This window comes from Balaenoptera acutorostrata, chromosome 14, assembly GCF_949987535.1.
Source record: "Balaenoptera acutorostrata chromosome 14, mBalAcu1.1, whole genome shotgun sequence".
In the NCBI taxonomy this organism is placed as follows: Eukaryota; Metazoa; Chordata; class Mammalia; order Artiodactyla; family Balaenopteridae; genus Balaenoptera; species Balaenoptera acutorostrata.
This window is the reverse complement of record NC_080077.1, coordinates 60,874,907-60,898,882: the sequence shown is the minus strand read 5'-3', so window position 1 is coordinate 60,898,882 and position 23,976 is coordinate 60,874,907.

Here is a 23,976-nt window from a genome sequence, read left to right as displayed (position 1 = left end):
ATCCCCAATGTAATCCTCCTTTACATTCTCCTCTGTTATGATAAATTTTACTTTTTTTCTTCTGAGATCTCCTGAAAGACCACATTTCTAGAACTTTTTGAGTGGTTTAATATTCAAGGAATTGTTTTTCTAATGCTCTAACTCAATGACCAAGTATTTAGCTGAGTTTCAAAATTAGCAAGGGATAAAATTAGGGAAAGTAGGATTCACAATTTCTCCAAGTCAGGTGGAGAATAAATGACATGTAAAGCCTCTATTTATTGTTTTGTTTAATCAGCAATTACCATAGAAAATTTGCCCTAAACTGGCCTTGGAAAACTCATTGTTTTTTTTTTTTCAGGTCATTACCCCAGGAAGCATTTTGATTTGTATTTTCTTTGACTGAGACCAACCTTGATCTACCCTCCACTCTTGTCCACTCCCAATGAAAATATCTTTTTTAAAACTTAGTGTCTATTTTATGTTCGTTTGCAGAGGCAGTTGCTGAGAGATCTGTCATAACATTTTTGATACAGTTAAAAAAGAGTTAAAAGAAATTTTCCTCAAAAAGACCAGTACAAAAGTACTCCTACATGTACTAGGCTTTCGAATGCCTCAAATATTTTCATGAATGAAAGCCCTCTTGGTTATTTTCATTATAGGAGAAATTCTTTTATGGAAAATTCAAACCAACAAAGGAAGCTCAGATAGCAGTTCTAACATTTTTCAGCAGAGTTGACCAAACATGAGTCCTAAATTGACGTATTATGAACACAATAAATAAGGTTTTAAAGGCTGGCTAACACTGCAAAGCTTTTTGAAACAGACTTGTCCTTTATGTATCTATCTTTCTGGGAGTTCATGGATCATGGGAGGACATGGAATTTGAAGGCCTCTGGTTATTCTTACAATAGCCATGGCTAACGGACAGCTGGGCCACGAGGGTCAGTTACTTCCTGTAGAATTATCTGTGATGAATTATCCTTGTTGCCAGCTTGGAAGTGGAGGAGCTCTTCAATTGCTTGACCAGGCAGAGTTATTAAAAGACTGCACCGGCATTGTGAAAGGTTAATTGCTGATGGATAAACAATTCAACTCAAACAATTTCTGTTGAATTTCTACTTTGTACAAGGCACAAAGATGGCAGTGTTTGAAGCTGTGGCACGGGCAGTGATGGAGCTGGAGGTGGAGGTGGGGGGGGTGTGTGTGTGAGGGGGAGAGAGTTACAAAGGGGAATGACCTAGTCCCTGCCCTCGTGTGGAAGTGCTGTAATGGAGGCGCAGATAAGGGCTATGGGAGCAAAGAGGCAGGAGACATCCTTTCTGAAAGATGGGGAAAGGGTATGGCTCATCCAGGAGGAGCCTGATTGTTCTAGTCTCAGGTTATAAGAGATGAAAATTAAACTCCTTACAGTGGGTCAAGAGGCAGAGGGCAGTTTTAGGAAGAAGTGTCTTGTAGGTGACCAAAGGATTATAGCTCAGACTGACTAAGGATTAATCAGTGGGGGAGAGAGAGAGAGAGAGAGAGAAAGAGAGAGAGGGAGAGACAGAGAGAGAGGGAGAGACAGAGAGAGAGGGAAGGAGAAGTCTCATTATAAAAGAACCAGAATCTGGAACCGCCCAAGGCATTCAGCGAGACCTAACTCCTTTCAGGTTCTTATATGTAATAATCTAGCTACATATGGAACGTTTGTTCCATCTCCAGAGTGCAACCTCCATGGAGGCAGCCAATTCATCAGTTTCATTCATTGCCCCCCAAAGGACACTGGGTACCTGTAAGCACATAAAAATATGAGCAGAAAGAATATATAAAAGTATGTGATGAATGACTTACAGAACTAGTGAGGAGGCCTGTGTTCCAGAAGGTGGGGTTTGAGGAAATGTCCCCAACCCCAGTGTCAGCTGGTGGCATATATCTGTAAATAGCAAATGGTGAGAAATGTGTAGGATACCACAAGATATTGATTAGAAAAATTTTTTTTATCCCTCTGGAACTGGCATCCAGGACCCAATACTGACACTGAAGAGGAATCAATTACCCTATATTATAAAGACAGCAGAAAAACAGAAACAAACACCTCTTTAGAGCTTATTAAGAGTTGGCCAAACCAACATTATAAATCAACTATACTTCAATAAATTTTTTTTTTAATTCATACAAAAAAGAAAAAAAGAGTTGGCCAGATAGGTTTCACTATTACAGGGATGGGGGATTCAAAGGGATCAATGGAGTCAAAAGTCATCAACTGAGTGCGGAGCGCCCTAGGGGGGTCTTCTCTCTCTTTCCTCCTCCCTGCCAGCCCTCAACTCCTCTGCCCAGTTAGGAGGAGGGCTTTGAGAGAATTACTTGTAGAGACTGGTTGAACATGTACTATGCAGCCTACTACTCTGGACTCCTTTTTAAGTAGAAAGAAAAGACAGGGATGGCAGAGTGGAGAGAGGACCAGAGACAAGTGGGCTGACTCCCACCTTTTGGGGAGGCAAGGATGGCTGCGTTCCCCTCGGATCAAGCAGATGCAGCAGCAGGTCAGCTGGGCTGAAGTCCAGAGTGAGAGGACACCAGCAACAGGAGGTAGTGGGACCTATTCCTAGAGATGAAGGTGGAGGGGGTGGAAGAGATGGAGCCCAGAGGACCGCCAGGCAGTGTGCTGTGCAGCGGGGCAGTGTGGCATCCCTCCAGGGCCTCCCCAAAGAGCAAGAACCCTCATGTAGGAGACCTGGAACAACTTCATCCCATGAGAGAGAGGTCATGTGGATACCTGCCACCCAGAGAACCTCACGGTCAGTCATTCTTGGCCAAGGAAGCAGAGACAGCAGTGAGAAGACCATGGTAAATAAGAGATGCTTGTCCGTTTCCACTGTCCCCCTTTCTGTGCCAATCTATGGGAGGAGAAGGAAACCCAGTGGGAGAAGAAGCCAAGCCCCTCTATCAAAGGCCGGTGCTGGGAGGGAAGAATGGATGAACACTAACTTGGATATGAAACTAAAGATTTCAGTGAGAATGGACTCTATTCAGCTGAAAGCCACTGTTGAAGATGTTGTTATGGAATGATGAAAAAGGAGGATTTGGCAGAATACATTGGGTTGGCCAAAAAGTTCGTTCGGCTTTTTCCATAGCGTCTTATGGAAAAACCAAAACGAAATTTTTGGCCAACCCAAGAGTTAAAGGCTGTGGTTTGGAGAGGGAAAAAGATTATGTTTCTTCTCCATCAACACCAGATGATTCAACAATTGTTTACAGGTATATTCATGGTCTTTCCTCACTGGGGAATCAGGTAGACTCTCATCTAGGAGGGAGTAGATTGGTGTTGCTCTTCTAATGCTGGCCAGAAGCCTTATCTTTCAGTATCCTGATTCTGCTTCATCTGTTTGACATGTCAATGATTCATTCAACAAACACTGAACACAGTTGTAACCCACAAAATGGTCAGCTATTGTTACACCTGGCATTCAGTAAATATTTGCTGAATTGAATTAATAACAAAAGCCAATAGTATTGGGGGCTCACTATGTGCCAAGTAGTCTTGCAACTGCTTTATATTTATTATTTCCTTTCATCCTTCAATCACCCTAGGAAGAGGGTATTACCGTCAACCCTAGTTTACTGATAAGGGAGCGGAAGTACAAAGAGGTTAGGTAACTTGCTCAGAGTCACCCTGTGATCAAAGCGGTGAAAACAAGTTAAGGAGATTCCCAGATCATGACATAAATTCTTGGTTTCTAGCGGGTTTTTAGTAAATGCTGTCTTATCTTTAACACCCTCTTTTCTGGCCAAAACCAGAATTGTTAGCAAACAACACCATCTTATATGAAAACACTTATTTTATACAGTTATGTACTGAAAATAGACAATTTCAAAAAGCACAATCAAGTAATCAAGGGAAACTCTTCTGCGATCACATATATTTTTTCCCCATAATTCTATAAAACATGTCATTTGCATCAAGGTCATTTTGTTATTTGCTTTTATTGGACACATGCAAATTTGGAAGATATCAAACTCTGCCAGCCTTGAATTGCATAATCACCGCAGCATTGATGTAAATATAGATCACTTAAAACATATCAAAGTAGGAATTCTAGGAAAAGTTTGATTGAGAAAAAAATATCATAGACATCTATTTTGGGCTATGTTCACATCTACCTATGTAAATAACTGTCTACTCACACTCATGAATATTTAGTTCAGCAATATTTTAAATTTGGATCCCTACCTTTGAATGGAGCTGACACATTGCTCACTGACTAATTTAACTTAAAAAAAATCTTTAGGCAAGTTGTCCACTGAAAACATTTTACCCAGCAAGCTAATCATTTCTTCCAGTTGTTTAAACAATACACAGTATTGAACAGTATTTCCTTCTAAGCCTCATCTCTATTAAATGCACAGAAAAAGATTCAGTAGGCTGAGCCATTAGAAGCTCAGCCTCTTGAGTTATGCCCACTTGGGATTCAAATCCTGACATGACCTGGTCAAGATATTTAAGCTGCCTAACCCTCAATGTCTCCATCTGTAAAATGGGATAATAATAGTATCTACCTCCTAAGGCTGCCTGTAGTAACCATCAAATAAGACAATAGTTGTGAAGGGCTCAAAAGCTTAATGACTATATTGTTAATCTGTATTAAGAGAAATAAATTCCAGTCATGTTTATTAGTGACTTCCAAAGAACACTTGGTAGATATTTACATTATCATTGTTGAATTGAATCAAAATTCAGAAGGGAAACTGTTTAGAGTCAAACAACATAGCTGTAGTATGAGTTACTATTTAGTTATTCCCCAGCACATGCAAAGACAGGTTGCATAGGATTCACACTAACAGCTTTTGAAAATGTAGGATTCTGGTACTTTGAAGGTTCTGAGTCACTCAGAAGGTCTGGTACTAGGCCAGGAATGCATATTTTTAAGAGGTCCCCACAGGGATTCTGATGGACAGCCAGGTTTGGGGACATTGCCCAAATGCACTTTCAATTCAATAAAAACAAATTTCCCCAGTACTTCTGTTTGGCCAGGTGAGCCACCAGGGGAAGGAAACCCGATCCCAAGAGGTCCCATATCATAGCATCTGCAAAAATGACCTTCTCAACTCTCTCAAACTTTGGCCAGTGTGAGCAGGTCCCAGAATTGCACCAGGGAAACCGTCGGGAAGGGGACCTGACCCTGAGCATCTTCCAAGGTACCAGTGCCCCCAACGCAGGGATCCGTAACTCCTCTCAACCAGAGCTGGAACAAGTGGCATGGAGTTACAAGAAAACAAAATTCTCTCATGTCCTCATTGGATTTCTGTTCCTTTGTATCTCTCTGTGCCATGTAGTACAAAGGCAGTCCATAAACACTCACTGACTAATTATTGTAAGCTTAGAAAGAGTCAGCCTCCCATTATATCAGTCCTTAAGGCACATAGCCTATGGGATGTGAATTTAGCCAGTGAGGTTGAGTTAATTAATATGCCTCCTCATTGAATCCTATGAAAAACTGCATACATTTTATTTCCTCCCCCCTGCATGTCTCCTCTTTTTCTAGTCATGTGTTTCAATCCCCTCTCACTTGTTTTACTCGTCTTTCCTGCTGTAACACCTTCAGGCATGCCATAAAGTCACATGCTACGGGATATAAATAACTGAAAAACATTAATCTCTGCGGTGGCAGGGAAGCTGCTGCCACTTTTTTTTTTTTTTTTCCTGGAAACCTGCCTTTAATGTGACAGTATACTACAGCAGTTTGAAACATTTTCACAAAACATTTCTGAGTGAAGCCGGAAGGGGAGATGGGGAAGTTAAGATACTGCTGTGGCCTTCACACATCAGTTTATAACTTGCCTAAATATTTATTTGTCATCATGTCAACAGGGCTCAAACATGAGCCAATAATTCATTTCAATCCAGATCTGTATTCTCTGAAGTGTTCTTGGGGAAAAAAGTTGCTCTGTACTTCTAAACTTTTATTCCACTATCACTGGAGAAATACTGATTATTTACTTATTTAGGGTTTTCTTTTGGAAACTCTAACAGAGATGTAAATCGCAACAGCAGGTAACATCTCTGTTTTTGCCCAGTGTTACATCTCCTATACTTAGCACAATGAATGGTCATGCTAGGTGCTTAAAAATATTTTTTTTTTAGTAAATGAAGACATTCTTTAGAAAAGAGAGTTGGAAGACTCAAGATGACAGAGAAGCCTTTGGAAGACTATTTTGGCGCAAAGAGAACTCCAATTTTCCAGATGGGAAATTCTTTTCTACCAGCACACACTCACAAACTCACAGAAGCATAATGAGATGAAGAGGACAATATGGTATTTGTCAAGGAAAGGAATTAAATGTCCTTCTCTTTCTTTACCCATGATAACAAGGTGAGTATAGAAAACATACATGTGCTTCAAATAGAAGTTCCTGGAATGGCTCCCCTTTTTTCCAAGGATGAAATCTTAACTTAGCAAGGTTTATAAGGCCCTGAATGACTTTGACCCTGCCCACCTGTCTAGCTTCAATGTCACCGCCACCACCACCACTCCCTCACAAGTGTCCTGTATTCCAGACATACTGAATTTTCCTTCACATTCTTTTGCATATGGGCCTTGACATACGCTGTACCATCTGCAGGGAACTTATTCCACCTCGTCACTAGCCAATTCCCTTTCATCCTTTAGGTGTCTGCTTATGTCATTCCCTCCAGGAAGTCTCCCAGCCCTTTGGGCTGTGTTCCCCTCCTATATTGATTCCTTATGGCATCCCCTATATTGCATTGTAATTGCTTGTTTTGTTGCCTCTACGGAGACTGTAGGCTCTGGGGGGCAGTGACCAAGCCTATGTTGTTCACTGTTGTTTCTTCAGCATTGAGCACAATCCAACACATAGTCAATAAATAGTTCTTGAATGAATGAAGAAGAGGGGAAGGAAAGAAATCTGCAGCCTGAGCAAACAGAGAGGGACCATGCCAGAGGAGAGATGGCAGGTACACTGAGTCAGCGTTGTCTTGGATTTCCTGGCTCCTTGGAAATCTACTCAGTGGAGTTCCAGAAGATGTGGAAAGGTCAACAGGGAAGCAACTGAGCCGAAAATTATGTTAGGGAAAGGAGAGAAAAAAAGAGTAAATGATTGCTGATGAGGTTAATAGGTTTTGAAAAATCAAAGACTATTTGTAGTTAATACACTCATTACTAGCTATATATATGTTCTGAAGTGGTTCTTATTAAATGAAATTTTCACTTAATATCAGATAAAAACTCTTGTCCCAGTTTTTTAGTTTTATCCTGACTTACGAGGAATATACCAGTCAAGATAATTCCATGCAACTATATCCAAGGAAATTAATAAAACAAATAACTTGATTCGGGTGTGCAGAAACCATCAAAAAGAGTTTTTAATGAACTTTAAGCTTCATGTTTTGAACCCAGAACTCATTTAAGCCAAGAACTATCACCTTTGGTCTCTGCTATCTATAAGCCTTTCTTGAACGCTTACATGCTCAGAGTGATATCCCAACAAAAACCATTTGTTATCCTAGTTAAAAAAGAAGGGGAAAATGGAGTCATAGTTATGAAGATGACCCAAATCACCATGCATTTCCTGATTGGCTTAATTCTCTCACTCCAATACAATGCAGTGTTGAGTAGAACTACAAATTAGCTTTCAGTTCTACCGTACGAATGCAGTGGTCTGTGGGCCATAAAAGTGGCAGTGAGAGGTCTGACAAAGATTCTGGATACCCCAAGCATTGGGGGGTCCTGTCTGACCTGAATTCTCCTCTGCTACCTGACCACAGTGATTTATTTATGTTTTACATTTGATGCAATTATTGAGGTATCCATTCTACATTTGTAAAAATGATAAAATTAAAAGTCAGTTTACAAATCAGTAAACAAAGATAGAAAAGTAGAAAAATAAAAAACATGGATTAAAGAACAAGATCTTGGGTATTGAATTTACATTGCTCACAGCAACTCACTTTCCTTTAAAGTGACCTACTGGTCACTCTTTAAAAACTTTTTAGGTCTATCCCTCTCTCTCTCCCCCCCCACCCCCCGCCTTTCTCATTCTCTATGATTGAAACATACTAATTTCAATCCAATAATAAAGTATTTTATTATACACTTAAAAATTTTTTAAAGAAATTTTCATTTCATTTTTTGGGTATTTGTTTAAATCTGTTTTCTTTTTCCTCTTCACAATTATAGAAAAACAAGTTCCCTTTTTAAAAAAAAATAAAAATTAAATTGTATTTAATTCTTAAAAGTGTCTATTAAATTAGCATCATTCAAAATTAAAGTCAAAGCTAAAAGATAAATGATTTCTTCATGCCAAGTTCAACAGCTACATTAAAATATCAGGTATACAGTTATTATATGAGCATTTTTGTTTTAAATTCAATTAAAAACCTATAAAGCCTTTCTTTGGACATTTCCATTAAATTATTGCATTTATCCAACTAGAACAACAAACATGATTGTCATTTTAACTCCTGTTATTAAAATGTTTTTCTTATTTTCTTACTCTGACCAGAGTTATTTATTGGAATTTTGGTTCCCTCATTTTTCTATCTATAATGGGAAATTTTCTCATAATTAGTTTTGTATAATTATATTTAGCTGTCTTACAGTCTACCCATCTTATTTAAAACTCTTATGTAACCTGACTTTTTGATTTTATAACCATTTTGTGTTTTCCTATCATACAATTGGTCAAGGGCTTTAAAATAAAAACTGATTAGAGATTAAAGAAAAAAAGAAACCTGACAAGAAGCATTAATTTAAAAAGGAAATCTATTTTCTACAATTTTCTATTTTATATCATCAACTGCTCATTAGAGGGAAAAAATATGTCCAATAATTCTTTTGAATACCACCAAGACACTTAGCACATGGATATCCAACTAACCCTCACTGATACACTATTCTAAGCATACTAGGCACTAACCAAATATTCTTTATCAGCCTATAATAATTTTCATCTATGGGGTAAGAGGTTGACCAATAAGATTTAATTCATATAGAAATCACAAAGTTAAGCTTCAAAAAAAATATGGAGTTTCAAGAAATTGAAGGATAGAATACAAGCATGCATTTAAAAGATGCTAGCAATGCATTAAATGTCATACCTTTGAAATTACCTTGTTTCTTAATTAGAATTCTTCAAGCATAGCAATTGAATTTGTCCTCACTGAGAACCACACCCTAGGCAAATTCAAAGCATGGAGAGAAATTATTTTCTAGTTAATGGAGCATGTAAGTTTATTTTAATATTCAAGGTTATGATGGGTGAAATGTAAACTGAAAAGTTTTCCTTTCTATCACAGCTCATGGTATAATAGCAGTACTTACTTTATGAACTAAAAGTCCAATTACCATAAAACAAATGGAAGGTCATTATATTTTACTTGCCTTCTGTACGCAGTCTGTGAAATGTATTTCCTCACAAGATAGCACACTGTAATACTTTGTGTTTGTAGTTAATCCTGGGACCCCAGCCTTATCTTTTCCTCATTACAAACTGCATGGGCTCTACTCCAGCAGCAATAACATAGCCTTCTTTTTTTGAGAAGAGGGAAGAATTTTGTTTTTATTTTTATTTATTTATTTTTTAACATCTTTATTGGAGTATAATTGCTTTACAGTGGTGTGTTAGTTTCTGCTGTATAACAAAGTGAATCAGCTATACATATACATATATCCCCATATCTCCTCTCTCTTACGTCTCCCTCCCACCCTCCCTATCCCACCCCTCTAGATGGACACAAAGCACCAAGCTAATCTCGCTGTGCTATGCAGCTGCCTCCCGCTAGCTATCTATTTTACATTTGGTAGTGTATATATGTCCATGCCTCTCTCTCACTTCGTCCCAGCTAACCCTTCCCCCTCCCCATGTCCTCAAGTCCATTCTCTACATCTGCGTCTTTATTCCTGTCCTGCCCCTGGTTCTTCAGAGCCTTTTTTTTTTTAGATTCCATATATATGTGTTAGCATATGGTATTTGTCTTTCTCTTTCTGAACTTACTTCACTCTGTAGGACAGTCTCTAAGTCCATCCACCTCACTACAAATAACTCAATTTTGTTTCTTTTTATGGCGAGTAATATTCCATTGTATATATGTGCCACATCTTCTTTATCCATTCATCTGTTGATGGACACTTAGGTTGCTTCCATGTCCTGGCTATTGTAAATAGAGCTGCAATGAACATTGTGGTGCATGACTCTTTTTGAATTATGGTTTTCTCAGGGTATATGCCCAGTAGTGGGATTGCTGGGTCATATGGTAGTTCTATTTTTAGTTTTTTTAAGGAATCTCCATAATGTTCTCCATAGTGGCTGTATCAATTTACATTCCCACCAACAGTGCAAGAGGGTTCTCTTTTCTCCACACCCTCTCTAGCATTTCTTGTTTGTAGATTTTTTGATGATGGCCATTCTGACTGGTGTGAGGTGATACCTCATTGTAGTTTTTTTTTTTTAATTAATTAATTTATTTATTTATGGCTGTGTTGGGTCTTCGTTTCTGTGCGAGGGCTTTCTCTAGTTGTGGCAAGCGGGGGCCACTCTTCATCGCGGTGCGCGGGCCTCTCACTATCGCGGCCTCTCTTGTTGCGGAGCACAGGCTCCAGACGCGCAGGCTCAGTAATTGTGGCTCACGGGCCCAGTTGCTCCGCAGCATGTGGGATCTTCCCAGACCAGGGCTCGAACCCGTGTCCCCTGCATTAGCAGGCAGATTCTCAACCACTGCGCCACCAGGGAAGCCCCTCATTGTAGTTTTGATTTGCATTTCTCTAATGATTAGTGATATTGAGCATCCTTTCATGTGTTTGTTGCCAATCTGTATATCTTCTTTGAAGAAATGTCTATTTAGGTCTTCTGCCCATTTTTGGATTGGGTTGTTTGGTTTTTTTGATATTGAGCTGCATGAGCTGCTTGTATATTTTGGAGATTAATGCTTTGTCAGTTGCTTCACTTGCAAGTATTTTCTCCCATTCTGAGGGTTGTCTTTTCGTCTTCTTTATGGTTTCCTTTGCTGTGAAAAAGCTTTGAAGTTTCATTAGGTCCCATTTGTTTATTTTTGTTTTTATTTCCATTTCTCTAGGAGGTGGGTCAAAAAGGATCTTGCTGTGATTTACATCATAGAGTGTTCTGCCTCTGTTTTCCTCTAAGGGTTTTATAGTGTCTGACCTTACATTAAGGTCTTGAACCCATTTTGAGTTTATTTTTGTGTATGGGATTAGGGAGTGTTCTAATTTCATTCTTTTACATGTAGCTGCCCAGTTTTCCCAACACCACTTATTGAAGAGACTGTCTTTTACCCATTGCATATTCTTGCCTCCTTTATCAAAAATAAGGTGACGATATGTGCATGCATTTATCTCTGGGCTTTCTATCCTGTTCCCTTGATCTATATTTCTGTTTTTGTGCCAGTACCATACTGTCTTGATTACCGTAGCTTTGTAGTACAGTCTGAAGTCAGGGAGCCTGATTCCTCCAGCTCTGTTTTTCTTTCTCAAGATTGCTTTGGCTATTCAGGGTCTCTCGTGTTTCCATACAAATTGTGAAATTTTTTGTTCTAGTTCTGTGAAAAATGTCATTGGTATTTTGATAGGGATTGCATTGAATCTGTAGATTGCTTTGGGTAGTATAGTCATTTTCACATTCCAAGAACATGGTATAACTCTCCATCTGTTGATATCATCTTTAATTTCTTTCATCAGTGTCTTATAGTTTTCTGCATACAAGTCTTTTGTCTCCTTAGGTAGGTTTATTCCAATGTATTTTATTCTTTTTGTTGCAGTGGTAAATGGGAGTGTTTCCTTAATTTCTTTTTCAGATTTTTCATCATTAGTGTATAGGAATGCAAGAGATTTCCATGCATTAATTTTTTATCCTGCTACTTTGCCAAATTCATTGTTTAGCTCTAGTAGTTTTCTGGTAGCGTTTTCGGGATTCTCTATGTATAGTATCATGTCATCTGCAAACAGTGACAGTTTTACTTCTTTTCCGATTTGGATTCCTTTTATTTTTTTTTTCTTCTCTGATTGCTGTGGCTAAAACTTCCAAAACTATGTTGAATAATAGTGGTGAGAGTGGGCAACCTTGTCTTTTTCCTGATCTTAGTGGAAGTGGTTTCAGTTTTTCACCATTGAGAATGATGTTGCCTGTGGGTTTGTCATACATGGCCTTTATTATGTTGAGGTATGTTCCCTCTATGCCTACTTTCTGGAGGGTTTTTATCATAAATGGGTGTTGAATTTTGTCAAAAGCTTTTTTCTGCATCTATTGAGATGATCATATGGATTTATTCTTCAATCTGTTAACATGGTTTATCACATTGATTGACTTGCATATATTGAAGAATCCTTGCATTCCCGGGATAAACCCCACTTGATCATGATGTATGATCTTTTTAATGTGCTGTTGGATTCTGTTGGCTAGTATTTTGTTGAGGATTTTTGCATCTATGTTCATCAGAGATATTGGCCTGTAGTTTTCTTTTTTTGTGACATCTTTGTCTGGTTTTGGTATCAGGGTGATGGTGGCCTCGTAGAATGAGTTTGGGAGTGTTCCTCCCTCTGCTATATTTTGGAAGAGTTTGAGAAGGATAGGTGTTAGCTCTTCTCTAAATGTTTGATAGAATTCGCCTGTGAAGTCATCTGGTCCTGGGCATTTGTTTGTTGGAAGATTTTTAATCACAGTTTCAATTTCAGTGCTTGTGATTGGTTTGGCACAACCTTCCTGGTGGAGGGGACTGGTGCCTGTGTTCTGGTGGATGAGGCTGGATATTGTCTTTCTGGTGGGCAGGACCACATCTGGTGGTGTGTTTTGTGGTGTCTGTGAACTTAGTATGATTTTAGGCAGCTCTCTGCTAATGGGTGGGTTGTGTTCCTGTCTTGCTAGGTGTTTGGCATGGGGTGTCCAGCACTGTAGCTTGCTCGTCGTTGAGTGGAGCTGGATCTTAGCATTGAGATGGAGATGTCTGAGAGAGCTTTCACCATTTGATATTACGTGGGGCAGGGAGGTCTCTGGTGGACCAGCATCCTGAACTTGGCTCTCCCACCACAGAGGCTCAGGCCTGACACTCGGCCAGAGCACCAAGACCCTGTCAGCCACACAGTTCAGAAGAAAAGGGAGAGAAAGAAGAAAGAAAGAAAGACAGAAAGAAAGAAAGAAAGAAAGAAAGAAAGAAAGAAAGAAGGAAGGAAATAAAGAAAAAGAAAGAAAGAATATAAAATAAAATAATTAAAATAAGAAATTTAAAAAATATTAAAAATAAAAAAGTAATTAAAAAAGAAAGAAAGAAGAGAGCAACCAAACCAAAAAACAAATCCACCAATAATAACAAGAGCTAAAAACTATATTAAAAAAAAAACAACAGACAGACAGAACCCTAAGACAACTGGTAAAAGCAAAGCTATACAGACAATATCACACAAAGAAGCATACACATACACACTCACAAAAGGAGAAAAAGGAAAAAAATATATATATATAAAAAGGAAAAGAGCAACCAAATCGATAAACAAATCTACCAATGATAATAAGCTCTAAATACTAAACTAAGATAAACATAAAACCAGAAACAAATTAGATACAGAAAGCAAACCCGAAGTCTACTGTTGCTCCCAAAGTCCACCGCCGCAATTTTGAAATGATTTGTTGTCTATTCAGGTATTCCACAGATGCAGGTACATCAGGTTGATTGTGGAGATTTAATCCGCTGCTCCTGAGGCTGCTGGGAGAGATTTCCCTTTCTCTTCTTTGTTCCCACAGCTCCTGGGGTTCAGCTTTGCATTTGGCCCCGCCTCTGCATGTAGGTCGCCTGAGGGCGTCTGTTCTTCACCCAGACAGGACTGGGTTAAAGTAGCAGCTGATTAGGGGCCTCTGGCTCACTCAGGCCAAGGGGAGGAAGGGGTACGGAATGTGGGGTGAGCCTGCGGCCGCAGAGGCCAACATGAAGTTGCAACAGCCTGAGGCGTGCTGTGTGTCCTCCTGGGGAAGTTGTCCCTGGATCACGGGACCCTGGCAGTGGCGGGCTGCACAGGCTCCCGGGAGGGGAGGTGTGGATAGTGAGCTGTGCTTGCACACAGGCTTCTTGGTGGCGGCAGCAGCAGTCTTAGCATTTCATGCCCATCTGTGGTTCTGCGCTGATAGCCGTGGCTTGTGCCCATCTCTGGAGCTTGTTTAGGCAGTGCTCTGAATCCCTTCTCCTCATGCACCCCGAAACAATGGTCCCTTGCTTCTTAGGCAGGTCCAGACTTTTTCCCGGACTCCCTTCGGCTAGCTGTGGCGCACTAGCCCCTTCAGACTGTGTTCACGCAGCCAACCCCAGTCCTCTCCCTGGGATCCGACCTCCAAAGCCCGAGCCTCAGCTCCCAGCCCCCACACATCCCAGCGGGTGAGCAGACAAGCCTCTTGGGCTGGTGAGTGCTGGTCGGCACTGATCCTCTGTGCGGAATCTCTCTCCTTTGCCCTCTGCATCCCTGTTGCTGTGCTCTCCTCTGTCTCCGCCAGTAAAGGGGTTTCCTAGTGTGTGGAAATTTTTCCTCCTTCACAGCTCCCTCGCAGAGGTGCAGGTCCCATCCCTATTCTTTTGTCTCTGTTTTTCCTTTTTTCTTTTGCCCTTCCCAGGTACATGGGGAGTTTCTTGCCTTTTGGGAAGTCTGAGGTCTTCTGCCAGCGTTCAGTAGGTGTTCTGTAGGAATTGTTCCACATGTAGATGTATTTCTGGTGTATTTGTGGGGAGGAAGGTGATCTCCACGTCTTACTCCTCCGCCATGTTGAAGCTATCCCGATAACATAGTCTTTTCTCACCTCTGAACCTTTGCAGAAACCATTCTCTCTGCTTAAAATGACTTCTTTGTTTCCTCCACCAATCCATGAAGCTTTTCTCCTTCAAGACACTTCGGAAACTCAACTCTTGTACATCTGCCTTCCCTATCACTTCCTTGAATCATTTATAATTGTACACATGTGAAGGCTGGGTGGCTTATCTTAACTGGCTAGATAACCCAAGCAACAAAGCTTGGCCTAAGAAAGAATAGCTAGTCTCATCTTTCTACTCTATGCTTGTTTATTGGGAGGGGCTGGTGGGGATGGTTGGGAAGGACTGGTTAGGAGTGTTCCAGTGCGTGGCTCAAGGCTAGTTTATCACCCTTGAAACAGAGTTTGCTTCATATGCCAATATTATCCTTTTACTTAGTTGTTCTTGGTAACTGTGTGTTTATTTCATTTGTATTTGCCTGTCTCCACCATCCAATTCTATTTATTTCTTCCATTTATGGAGTCTTTTGAAATCAACAATGTTAAAATTATTATGTGTTTCTATGAAGAAGAGTGAGAATACATTGGTTGATGCTGCCACCGTCACAAACTCAACTGCCTGCAGAGCCCAGGCAAGTTACAGAAATGTGGAAAGATACAGTGTTAGACAGGGAGCAGAGGCTATGGAAACCAGAGCATACCTGCCCAGCCTAGGGGCATTCAAATGCAGAACTTCACCCCTGCCAGTCCAATTTGGCCTTTTAGTCACTAGTTTGTCACCCCAGACACCCTCATTTCTTGCTCTGAGCCTAGGAGGTATGTTGGTGGTGACAGGGTGATTAGCTATATTTTATTGGTGAAGGAGTTGAAACACAGAACAGTAACTTTACAAATGTCACACAGGAAAATCAGCTTCGTGCACATGGCTTATTCAAAGATAGGAGATTGCAAAAAGGTAAAAGAAAAAGTGTGACCTAAAACCTGGAAGTGAATGAGTAAACAATTTCCTTAAAGAAAAATATTTTCTAATATTTGGAAGCAGTTTTTGATATAGTCAATAAGTTTTAAAACCATAATTGGGACTTCCCTAGTGGTGCAATGGTTAAGAATCCGCCTGACAATGCAGGGGACACGGGTTCGAGCCCTGGTCCAGGAAAATCCCACATGCCGCGGAGCAACTAAGCCCATGCACCACAACTACTGAGCCTGCGCTCTAGTGCCCATGAGCCACAACTATTGAGCCCACTTGCCACAACTACTGAAGCCCACGTGCCTAGAGCCCGTGCTCTGCAACAAAGAGAAGCCACTCAATGAGAAATCCACGCACCGCAACAAAGGGTAGCCCCCCTCAGTAGCCCCTGCTCATTGCAACTAGAGAAAGCCTGCATGCAGCAACAAAGACCCAATGCAGCCAAAAATAAATAAATAAAATAAACTTATTTTAAAAAAAAGTGGTTAAGGTGGTAAATTTTTTTAAAAAAAAGCATAACTGAATCAGTCAGTCCTTTTTTCTGTGATTTGAATACAAACCACACACACACACACACATATATATTTTATGATTAAATTATAATTACCTTGGGAAATTTGGCATCTTGCCCTTCCTAAGGGATTTTGACTAATATGTGAATTACCTTGATTTATAGAAAACCTAATTTTAAGAAGAGAATTGTTCCTTTCCTAGATGTCTTACAGGTTTTTATTTTTTTGTTTGTTTTTTAAGATTAAGATTTATTTACTGTTATTACCCTTAGCTTTGAAGGGAGAAAAAGGTTGGGTAACAGGGCCTAGAATCCACTTTTTAACGTGAATGTTTTGAAATTTTTATTCACTTCTACTACAAGCTGAGAAGTAGGCAAAGCATATTCTGCAAATCAAGCCCGTTAAAATTCCACTGCTAAGCGTGGACTTGACTGACTGCAAGTGGAGCTGTCAGCTCCTACAGGCGTCACTGTCAAAGGGCCGTGTCATCTGTCAGTGTCGGTTCCAGCTCACTGTTCCACATAGAGAGAATGCACTGTTGCCTCCCAATTGATAACACGCTGCCAGAAGCATGTTACTTTCTCATCCGTCTTCTTGTAGCTGTCAAAAATGGAATCCATTAATTAGTTCGTTCTTGTGAATTTTAGTTGTTCTAAAGACATGTAAATTTCAAAGTAAGACAAATAAAAATTCCAACCCAAACCAAGATGCCCATAAGGGCTCAAAATCCCAAAGTGGCCCTTGTTGCTGACAGTAGTGGGTACTGACCAGCTAAACTCTGCCTTAAGAGAATGTAATGATGTGGCTAGTTTCCCATCCCTTATAATGAGAGCAAGCTTCCCAAGGCAGCAGAGGGAATGTAGAGACGCATAGAGAAAAATGCGGGAGACGCCCTGAACATGGCTCTAACTAGTCAGGTAGTTTGACAAAACTTAGGGAGTCTGGTTGCTATTGCTACTGCATGATTACCTTTTTGTATTTTATTCCTCTCCAGTGGCTTTCAAAAATATTTGGATGGGCTTTATTTCCCTCATTGTGGGGGGGTCCCACGAAGCCTAGGCAATTCTGTAAACTCCATATACTTTAGACAGGGTGCCTCATGTGCAATTCACTTCCACACTCCAATATACAGTATATCTATGAATTGAAGGAATATTCTATAAGAAACTGGAAACAAATACATTGAATAATCTTTCTGTCTGATAGAGTATATTGCAAAAATGAATATGTTTAGCTTAACCCAATTTCTTCCCTCTCTACCTTTTTAAGTCAGTGATAAAGGATTGCAGTGACACTAAATTATTTTATTCTACTCAATTCAGTAAGCATTTATTAAGTGGCTACTCTGTGTAACTCACCATGCTAGATACTCTGGGAAATACAAAAATGATTCAAATACAGTCTTAGTCCTCTAGAAGCTCATACTTTAGAGAAAGAGGCAAATGCATACACAAAGAGCCCTAATTCAAGATAGACTGGAGGAAATATTAAACAATGAGCCATGAGAGAAGAAAGAGAAATGTGCTCCATCCCATGGGCTCTGAGAGGGAGGGACTGCTGGAGCGAATAATGTCAGAGCAAGGCTTTGAAGAATGGGCGGTCTACACATGGCTGTAAATCCTCGATTTTAAAGGATACACCATATATGGAGGAAAAACACACCAAAGGAGTGTGTTTGCAAATGACCAGGAAAATAGAACTTGTACAAGTGGAGGTGTTTGGGGAAGAGCTTTCCAGCAGGAGGGAGGGCTGTGGCCAGTCCAGGGCAGGGAGGATTCTGGGACAGAGACATCCTTCTAGGCACTGTGCATTTTACCAAAGCCAACAAAGAAGGCACTCCTTTTGTGAAAAATGTACAGGGGAGTAGTTTACTGTGATTACACCCAAGGATGTGTAGTGTAAATAAATGGTAAATATAACCAGAAGTATCTTCCTGAAATTTTTTTTCTTCTTTCCAGGTTTTCTTTCCAGTATAATATACAATAGAAAAGTAGGATCACTAGAATGAACAAAAAATAAGATAAAAAATAATTTAGCAGAATGTCTTTTTTAAGATCCTCAAAACATCTGGGGAATTCATGATTCTTTTCCCACAAACAGCACAATAGTTTGGGATGATTTTAAGGCCCAGGAGGTAAGGGACTTTGTTTTGTTCCTTGTTGAATCCCTACCACTCAGAAGAGTGCGTGGCTCATAATAGGAACTCCATCGGCATCTAAGTGCACTTGTCGCAAAACCTATCAACTGTAGCTCAGCCAAGTCTCAGAAGTGGAACAAACATGGCTCATCTTTCTGCTGCCCTCATACAGCAGGGATAACTTCAGTTTGAGATGAAATGTCACTAGAAGGACAATTGCTTTTTACTAGGGGTTTAAAATATGAACTTTTGTCAAACAATTTGGTGACAGTTATTTCTTATGTTTTGAGTAAAACTGATTTAAAAGGGAAGAAAACTTAAATGACCAGCAGAAAAATGAACTATCAACAAAGGAATTTTGCTAATGCTAAGAATGTTTGAAATGCTTGTGTTTCTATCTGTAAGATGCTAACGATAAGGTTATACCTAGAACGAGGTGAGATTGTCAGCCGTCTGGTTAATTCAGCCCTCCTAACTAGCCAATTTAAATATTCGGTCAGAAAGTGCATTTTATATGCAGAAAAGTTGTTTGACTGCCTTCACGTCTAAGTAAGCCAGATAACAGTAACTCTAAGCTTCTCTTTGGGATATATAGGCCTAGCTGTGGTGTATATAGGATGAAGATGTTAAGCGACTGTTTCATTCCTTGATAGCTGCAGGTAATTTACTTATGGGCTTCTGAGCGAATAGGAGTCAGTGAGGTGTCCCCTCTAAACTGAGATAAAGAGGGGGGCACACAGAACAAACATTAGTGACTGCTGAGAGCCTCGCACAGATGTAGGCAGGAGCAAGATGCCAAGTGCTCGACACAGACCCTAAGAACGGGCACCGGTTGCAGGTCGTGGTTCAGAGTCCTGAGGGTCCCGTTCTGGGCCAGGCCTTTAGTTGCAGGACAGCGAAGGAGAGGCCAGGGCAGCAGGTGTAGGGGGCAGTGGGTGTGAGGCAGGCGTGCTTATGGCCGCAGCCATTTACCACTGGTACAAAAGCAGTGATCTCTTAACAGTCAGTCACACCAGTGCGCCCCAACTGAAAATTATCCTTGAATATTGGTATAAAATCTGGTTTCCACCCACGAGGAGTTTTAATGAGTACTCAGTCCCATTCAGCAGAACATCCCAGCCAGACTCTACATTAGACCAACCGACCAGAGGGGAGAGTCCAGAAAATTGACTGGGCCCTGTATGTCTGTGACTAGATCCAGCGTACGATCTCAGATCCTGCCTGAAACTCTAATCCCTGCCTGGCTTCAGTAGGATCGAGTGGTGCCTGTTGGAGGCTGCTGACACATATCACACAGAGGAATCAAAGGGCTCCCTTTAAATAATCAGCAGTTGGGGTGTCATGCTTCTGGAAGGTTCTTCACACACCTCTGACACAAGGTTACTCTTTGCAGCAAAACCCAGCTCTCGAAATCCAGTTCTAGAACGTAATGCAAGCTCTACACGTAAATGACAGAATTGACACTGCCTCGGTTATTTGGCCATTCTAATCCCTTACAGTCAGTAGCAACATCTTCCTTCCCTCAGACGAGCTTTCCTCCCTCTCTTTCCCTTCAACTCCCCCCGCCCTGCCACACACACCCAACCTTCTCTCCACAATGTTTATTAAAACCAACTATGTGCTAGGGACAGGAAGTAACTTTAAACAGGAGGTCATTTTAACAATTAACTGCACACCAGTATTTCATCTAAGGTCCAGCCCAAGATCCTCCCACCCACAGCAATCTGCTTTCACTCTGTGGGTGCGAGGGTGACACGCACAATGGGAGATGCATGTTGTGGAGGTAGGTTACTGCAGGAAGAGTGAATCCTGGAGGAAAGATTCGTACAACAAGGAAAAGCCATCCGCCACACAGCGGTGAAAAGCTTTGCCACAGTGATACCAAAGCCTTCTCTTCGTGCACATGTTTCGGTGGCCCTGATAAGAACAGGCTACTGTGGTCTTATCCACGCAACTGCCATCTGACAAGTTGATCTCAGGTGCCTCCACAAGTCAGATGGTCTGTCACTAACTTGACTTCAATCCCATCCGACTTGGTATCAGTCAAAAGTAGGCTGGTTTACCTAACAAAAATCCTTTTTTAAAAATGAACATACTTATGGATGTTGGAAGGCCATCTATGCCCTTTCCATTAGAGGGATCCCTTAGAAACACCTGACTGCTCATTTAACTTTCTTTTGTACACTGAACGTACTTATCCTTGACTGTGAACTCCTGCCGTAAAATAAGACAGCAATTTGGTTAGTTGTCTATAAATAATAAAGCAAGATCTATTAACCTACTTTCTCTGTGTAAGTCTTCCCCTTCTAATTGAATGCTTTTCTCTTTCTTTCATTAAAGTCAGCTCCCCGTGACCTTTAAATTCAGTTAGAAAAGTTAATCCTCTGGTTAATCTGGACCAATTGGTTTCTGAAACACCACTCAGCGACAAACCATTATTTCTAGCTCTGTTTTTAATTGGTTAGAATGTTACTGCTGTGAGATTCAGTAGCTGTCAGATTTGCCCGCTAGCCAGTCTGAGCTTTCTGGATGTATTCCAAGTCATTAAAGCAATAAAGCAACATCTCCTGCTCAAGCCCGGGATATTTATCCTGAACCCAAGCCCAGTGCTCTCTCTTGCTCCTATTTAATTAAGGCTTAAGGAACATTGGAAGAACTGAAGATTGGGGACAAGCACACTTTGGGGAAAAAAAAAAATCTGAGGTTCAGCTTTTTTATGTTAAATGCTCTTTTTGAATTAGTAAGTGAAATTGCCATACACGTCACAACTTAGCGCTGATGCTAAATATATGTTTTCTCAGATATTTCATGACTTTTGTCTCAGCTTTGAGTTTTCCCCTTTACCAAAGAGCCCAAAGGAACCCAGTATGTCTCAGAGTTAGAGTATTACTGATTTAACCTCAAACAGATAATTTATGACAATTATTTCACTCTTATAAAGAATAGAAGATCCTGGGCTTTCTTTTTAATTGTCCTATTAGTACCTGAGGAGCCACAACTTATAACAGATGATCATTTCAGTCATCCTCTTAAACGATCACCAGATCAAAAGAGATCATCACACACATTTTTCCAGCTCTGTATGTACCTAGTGAGGGGGCTGCATCAGAATCCTGGATTGAGGTCTGAACTTCCTCCTGAGTGGCTGAGTGATCATGCTTTAGAGACTCAAGTTCTCTGGATTCCAGTGGCCTCATCTATATGCTAGCAGTAAAATACTATTTATCTTAGAGTTTTCTAAGTGGTGAGTAGTCATGAAAAAACATATAGGACAGTCTTAGAAAACACTGACAGTGATGCAGTCAAAATTTTATTAACATAAAATCTCCCATTAAAGGAGTCCTTGGAGCAACAGGTAGAGTCAGATGTATTCCCTTAAATGGGAGAAGCTTATTCATCTTGAGATCTTTCTTCCCTTCACTCTACCCAGGTGCTCCCAGCTGCCTGTCTCCTGGTGTCTCACGCCCAGAGTTCCTGCTCCAGCTTCTTGTCTTCTCCTGGGCCCTTGATTGGCCTGACTTGATTAAGGGGGGAGTGGTCGAGAGCATGTTTCTGCCCCACTACTGATGTTTCCTTCCATGTGGAAATGTCCCTGCCGGTGAAACCGTCCTGGTCCCGTTCCCTCTCTCACTTACTCGGTCCTTTGGAAGGTGGAGTCACTTATCACACTGGTAAATGTGGAAAGGATGAACTGGGTGTGCTTGGCCCAAAGCTTCCCTCATTGTCTCAGTGCCATGTGTCACTGTTACTCCCAAGCACATGACAAGCTCCACGGTAAAGGCCCTGAGCCAGGAGGTATGGTCCCTGGCAGTTGCCCATCACGGGGCTGGTAATTCTGTCTAATTCTGTGCTTAGTGTTACAGGTCTCCTTGTCTGCAGATTTGAGCCAGATTCTCCACTGCGAGTTTTATCAGTTTGGTCTTCTTTCTCTCTTTCTCTTTTGTTTTATTTAATTGATTCAGATCTCAGATGAAGAAGACGGGTCTTATTTATTTTCTATTGGACCCCCTCAAACCCTCCAAACTTACAAACCTATATACTTCCATCCTTTACTCTGTGCTGAGCTTCATATCCATATACCAACTGTCCTTGAAAGAATTCTAGCTGTATGTTCCATTAGTACCTAAAATTCATGCCAGAAAAACCTAAACCAAACAAACTAATGTCTTTATCTTTCACCTGTCTCATTAGATTGCAATCATGTATTTGCATGTCTCAGTATGAGTACCCCGAGGGCAGGGATCTGGCATAACTCCAACACTCACCTAAATGTGTAGAGCGTGGTGGAGGCTCAAGAAGGTTTACCGAGTGAAGGAGCAACAGGGAAACTGCTGGGATGTGAGTGCAGTGGACCAGCCGCCTTTTTTTTTTTTTTTTTTTTTTAATTTTTTTTTTTTATTTATTATTTATTTATTTATTTATTTATTTATTTTTGGCTGTGCTGGGTCTTCGGTTCGTGCGAGGGCTTTCTCTAGTTGCGGCAAGTGGGGGCCACTCTTCATCGCGGTGCGGGGACCACTCTTCATCGCGGTGCGCGGGCCTTTCACTATCGCGGCCCCTCCCGTTGCGGGGCACAGGCTCCAGACGCGCAGGCTCAGCAGCTGTGGCTCACGGGCCCAGCTGCTCCGTGGCATGTGGGATCTTCCCAGACCAGGGCTCGAACCCGTGTCTCCTGCATTAGCAGGCAGATTCTCAACCACTGCGCCACCAGGGAAGCCCTTTTTTATACAGCAGATTCTTATTAGTTATCTATTTTATACATATTAGTGTATACATGTCAATCCCAATCTCCCAATTCATCCCACCACCACCACCACCCCTCACCAACCCCCCCCCCGCACCGCCACTTTCCCCCCTTGGTGTCCATTCTGCTGTCTGTCCTCTGGTCCAGCCGCCTTTTGTGTCCTGGCCCTCTTCAGCTGCCCCAGCTCCGCACTGACCCAAAGGTCCCAGGTCAGGGCTACCAGCAGAGCTACACAAAGACTGCCGAGCGCACAGAAGGTGAGAAGTCAACTCCAAGGGCCCTCAGCTCAGAACTGAGTACCAGCCCAGCACAGCTATTCTGCTAATGCAGATGACCCCGTCATTGTGTCACTAGATAGGAGGGCGCACCATCCTCATCCCCTTGACCTCTGTGCATCCCCTAATTGGGCTCCATTCCTCTGATGGACCCCTAAACCCCTCCACTGCATTCTCTGGATCACACCCAAATCCCCTTTATCCTTAACCTCCTCTCCCAGCATTCCTTTCTCTTTCTTATTCTAAATAAAATCTGACCATACCCTGAAGGCACTGCCTCCCCTGCAGCCTTAAGGAGTGGAAGCTATTTTTCTTGCACTCTTCCCACAGATGGACCTGGAGCTGAGGTAGCTTCCTTCCTCATTTCCTTCCAGATCACTCACCCTCTCTCCTGACTTTAAGCCTTTAGCGCTGTTGAGGCTCTTGCTATCAGCCAAACCAACCAGAATTTCTACCAACCCCCAGTCATCCCATTCATTCCTCAAAGATGCTATACCAGGCTGGCTGTCACCTCTTCACACTACTTCAGTCTTGCTGATTCTTATATCCCAGGGGATGACACTTCTGATATACCAGCTTCTCTCTCCAATGACTTGTCCTCTACTTTATCTCAGTCATTTTTT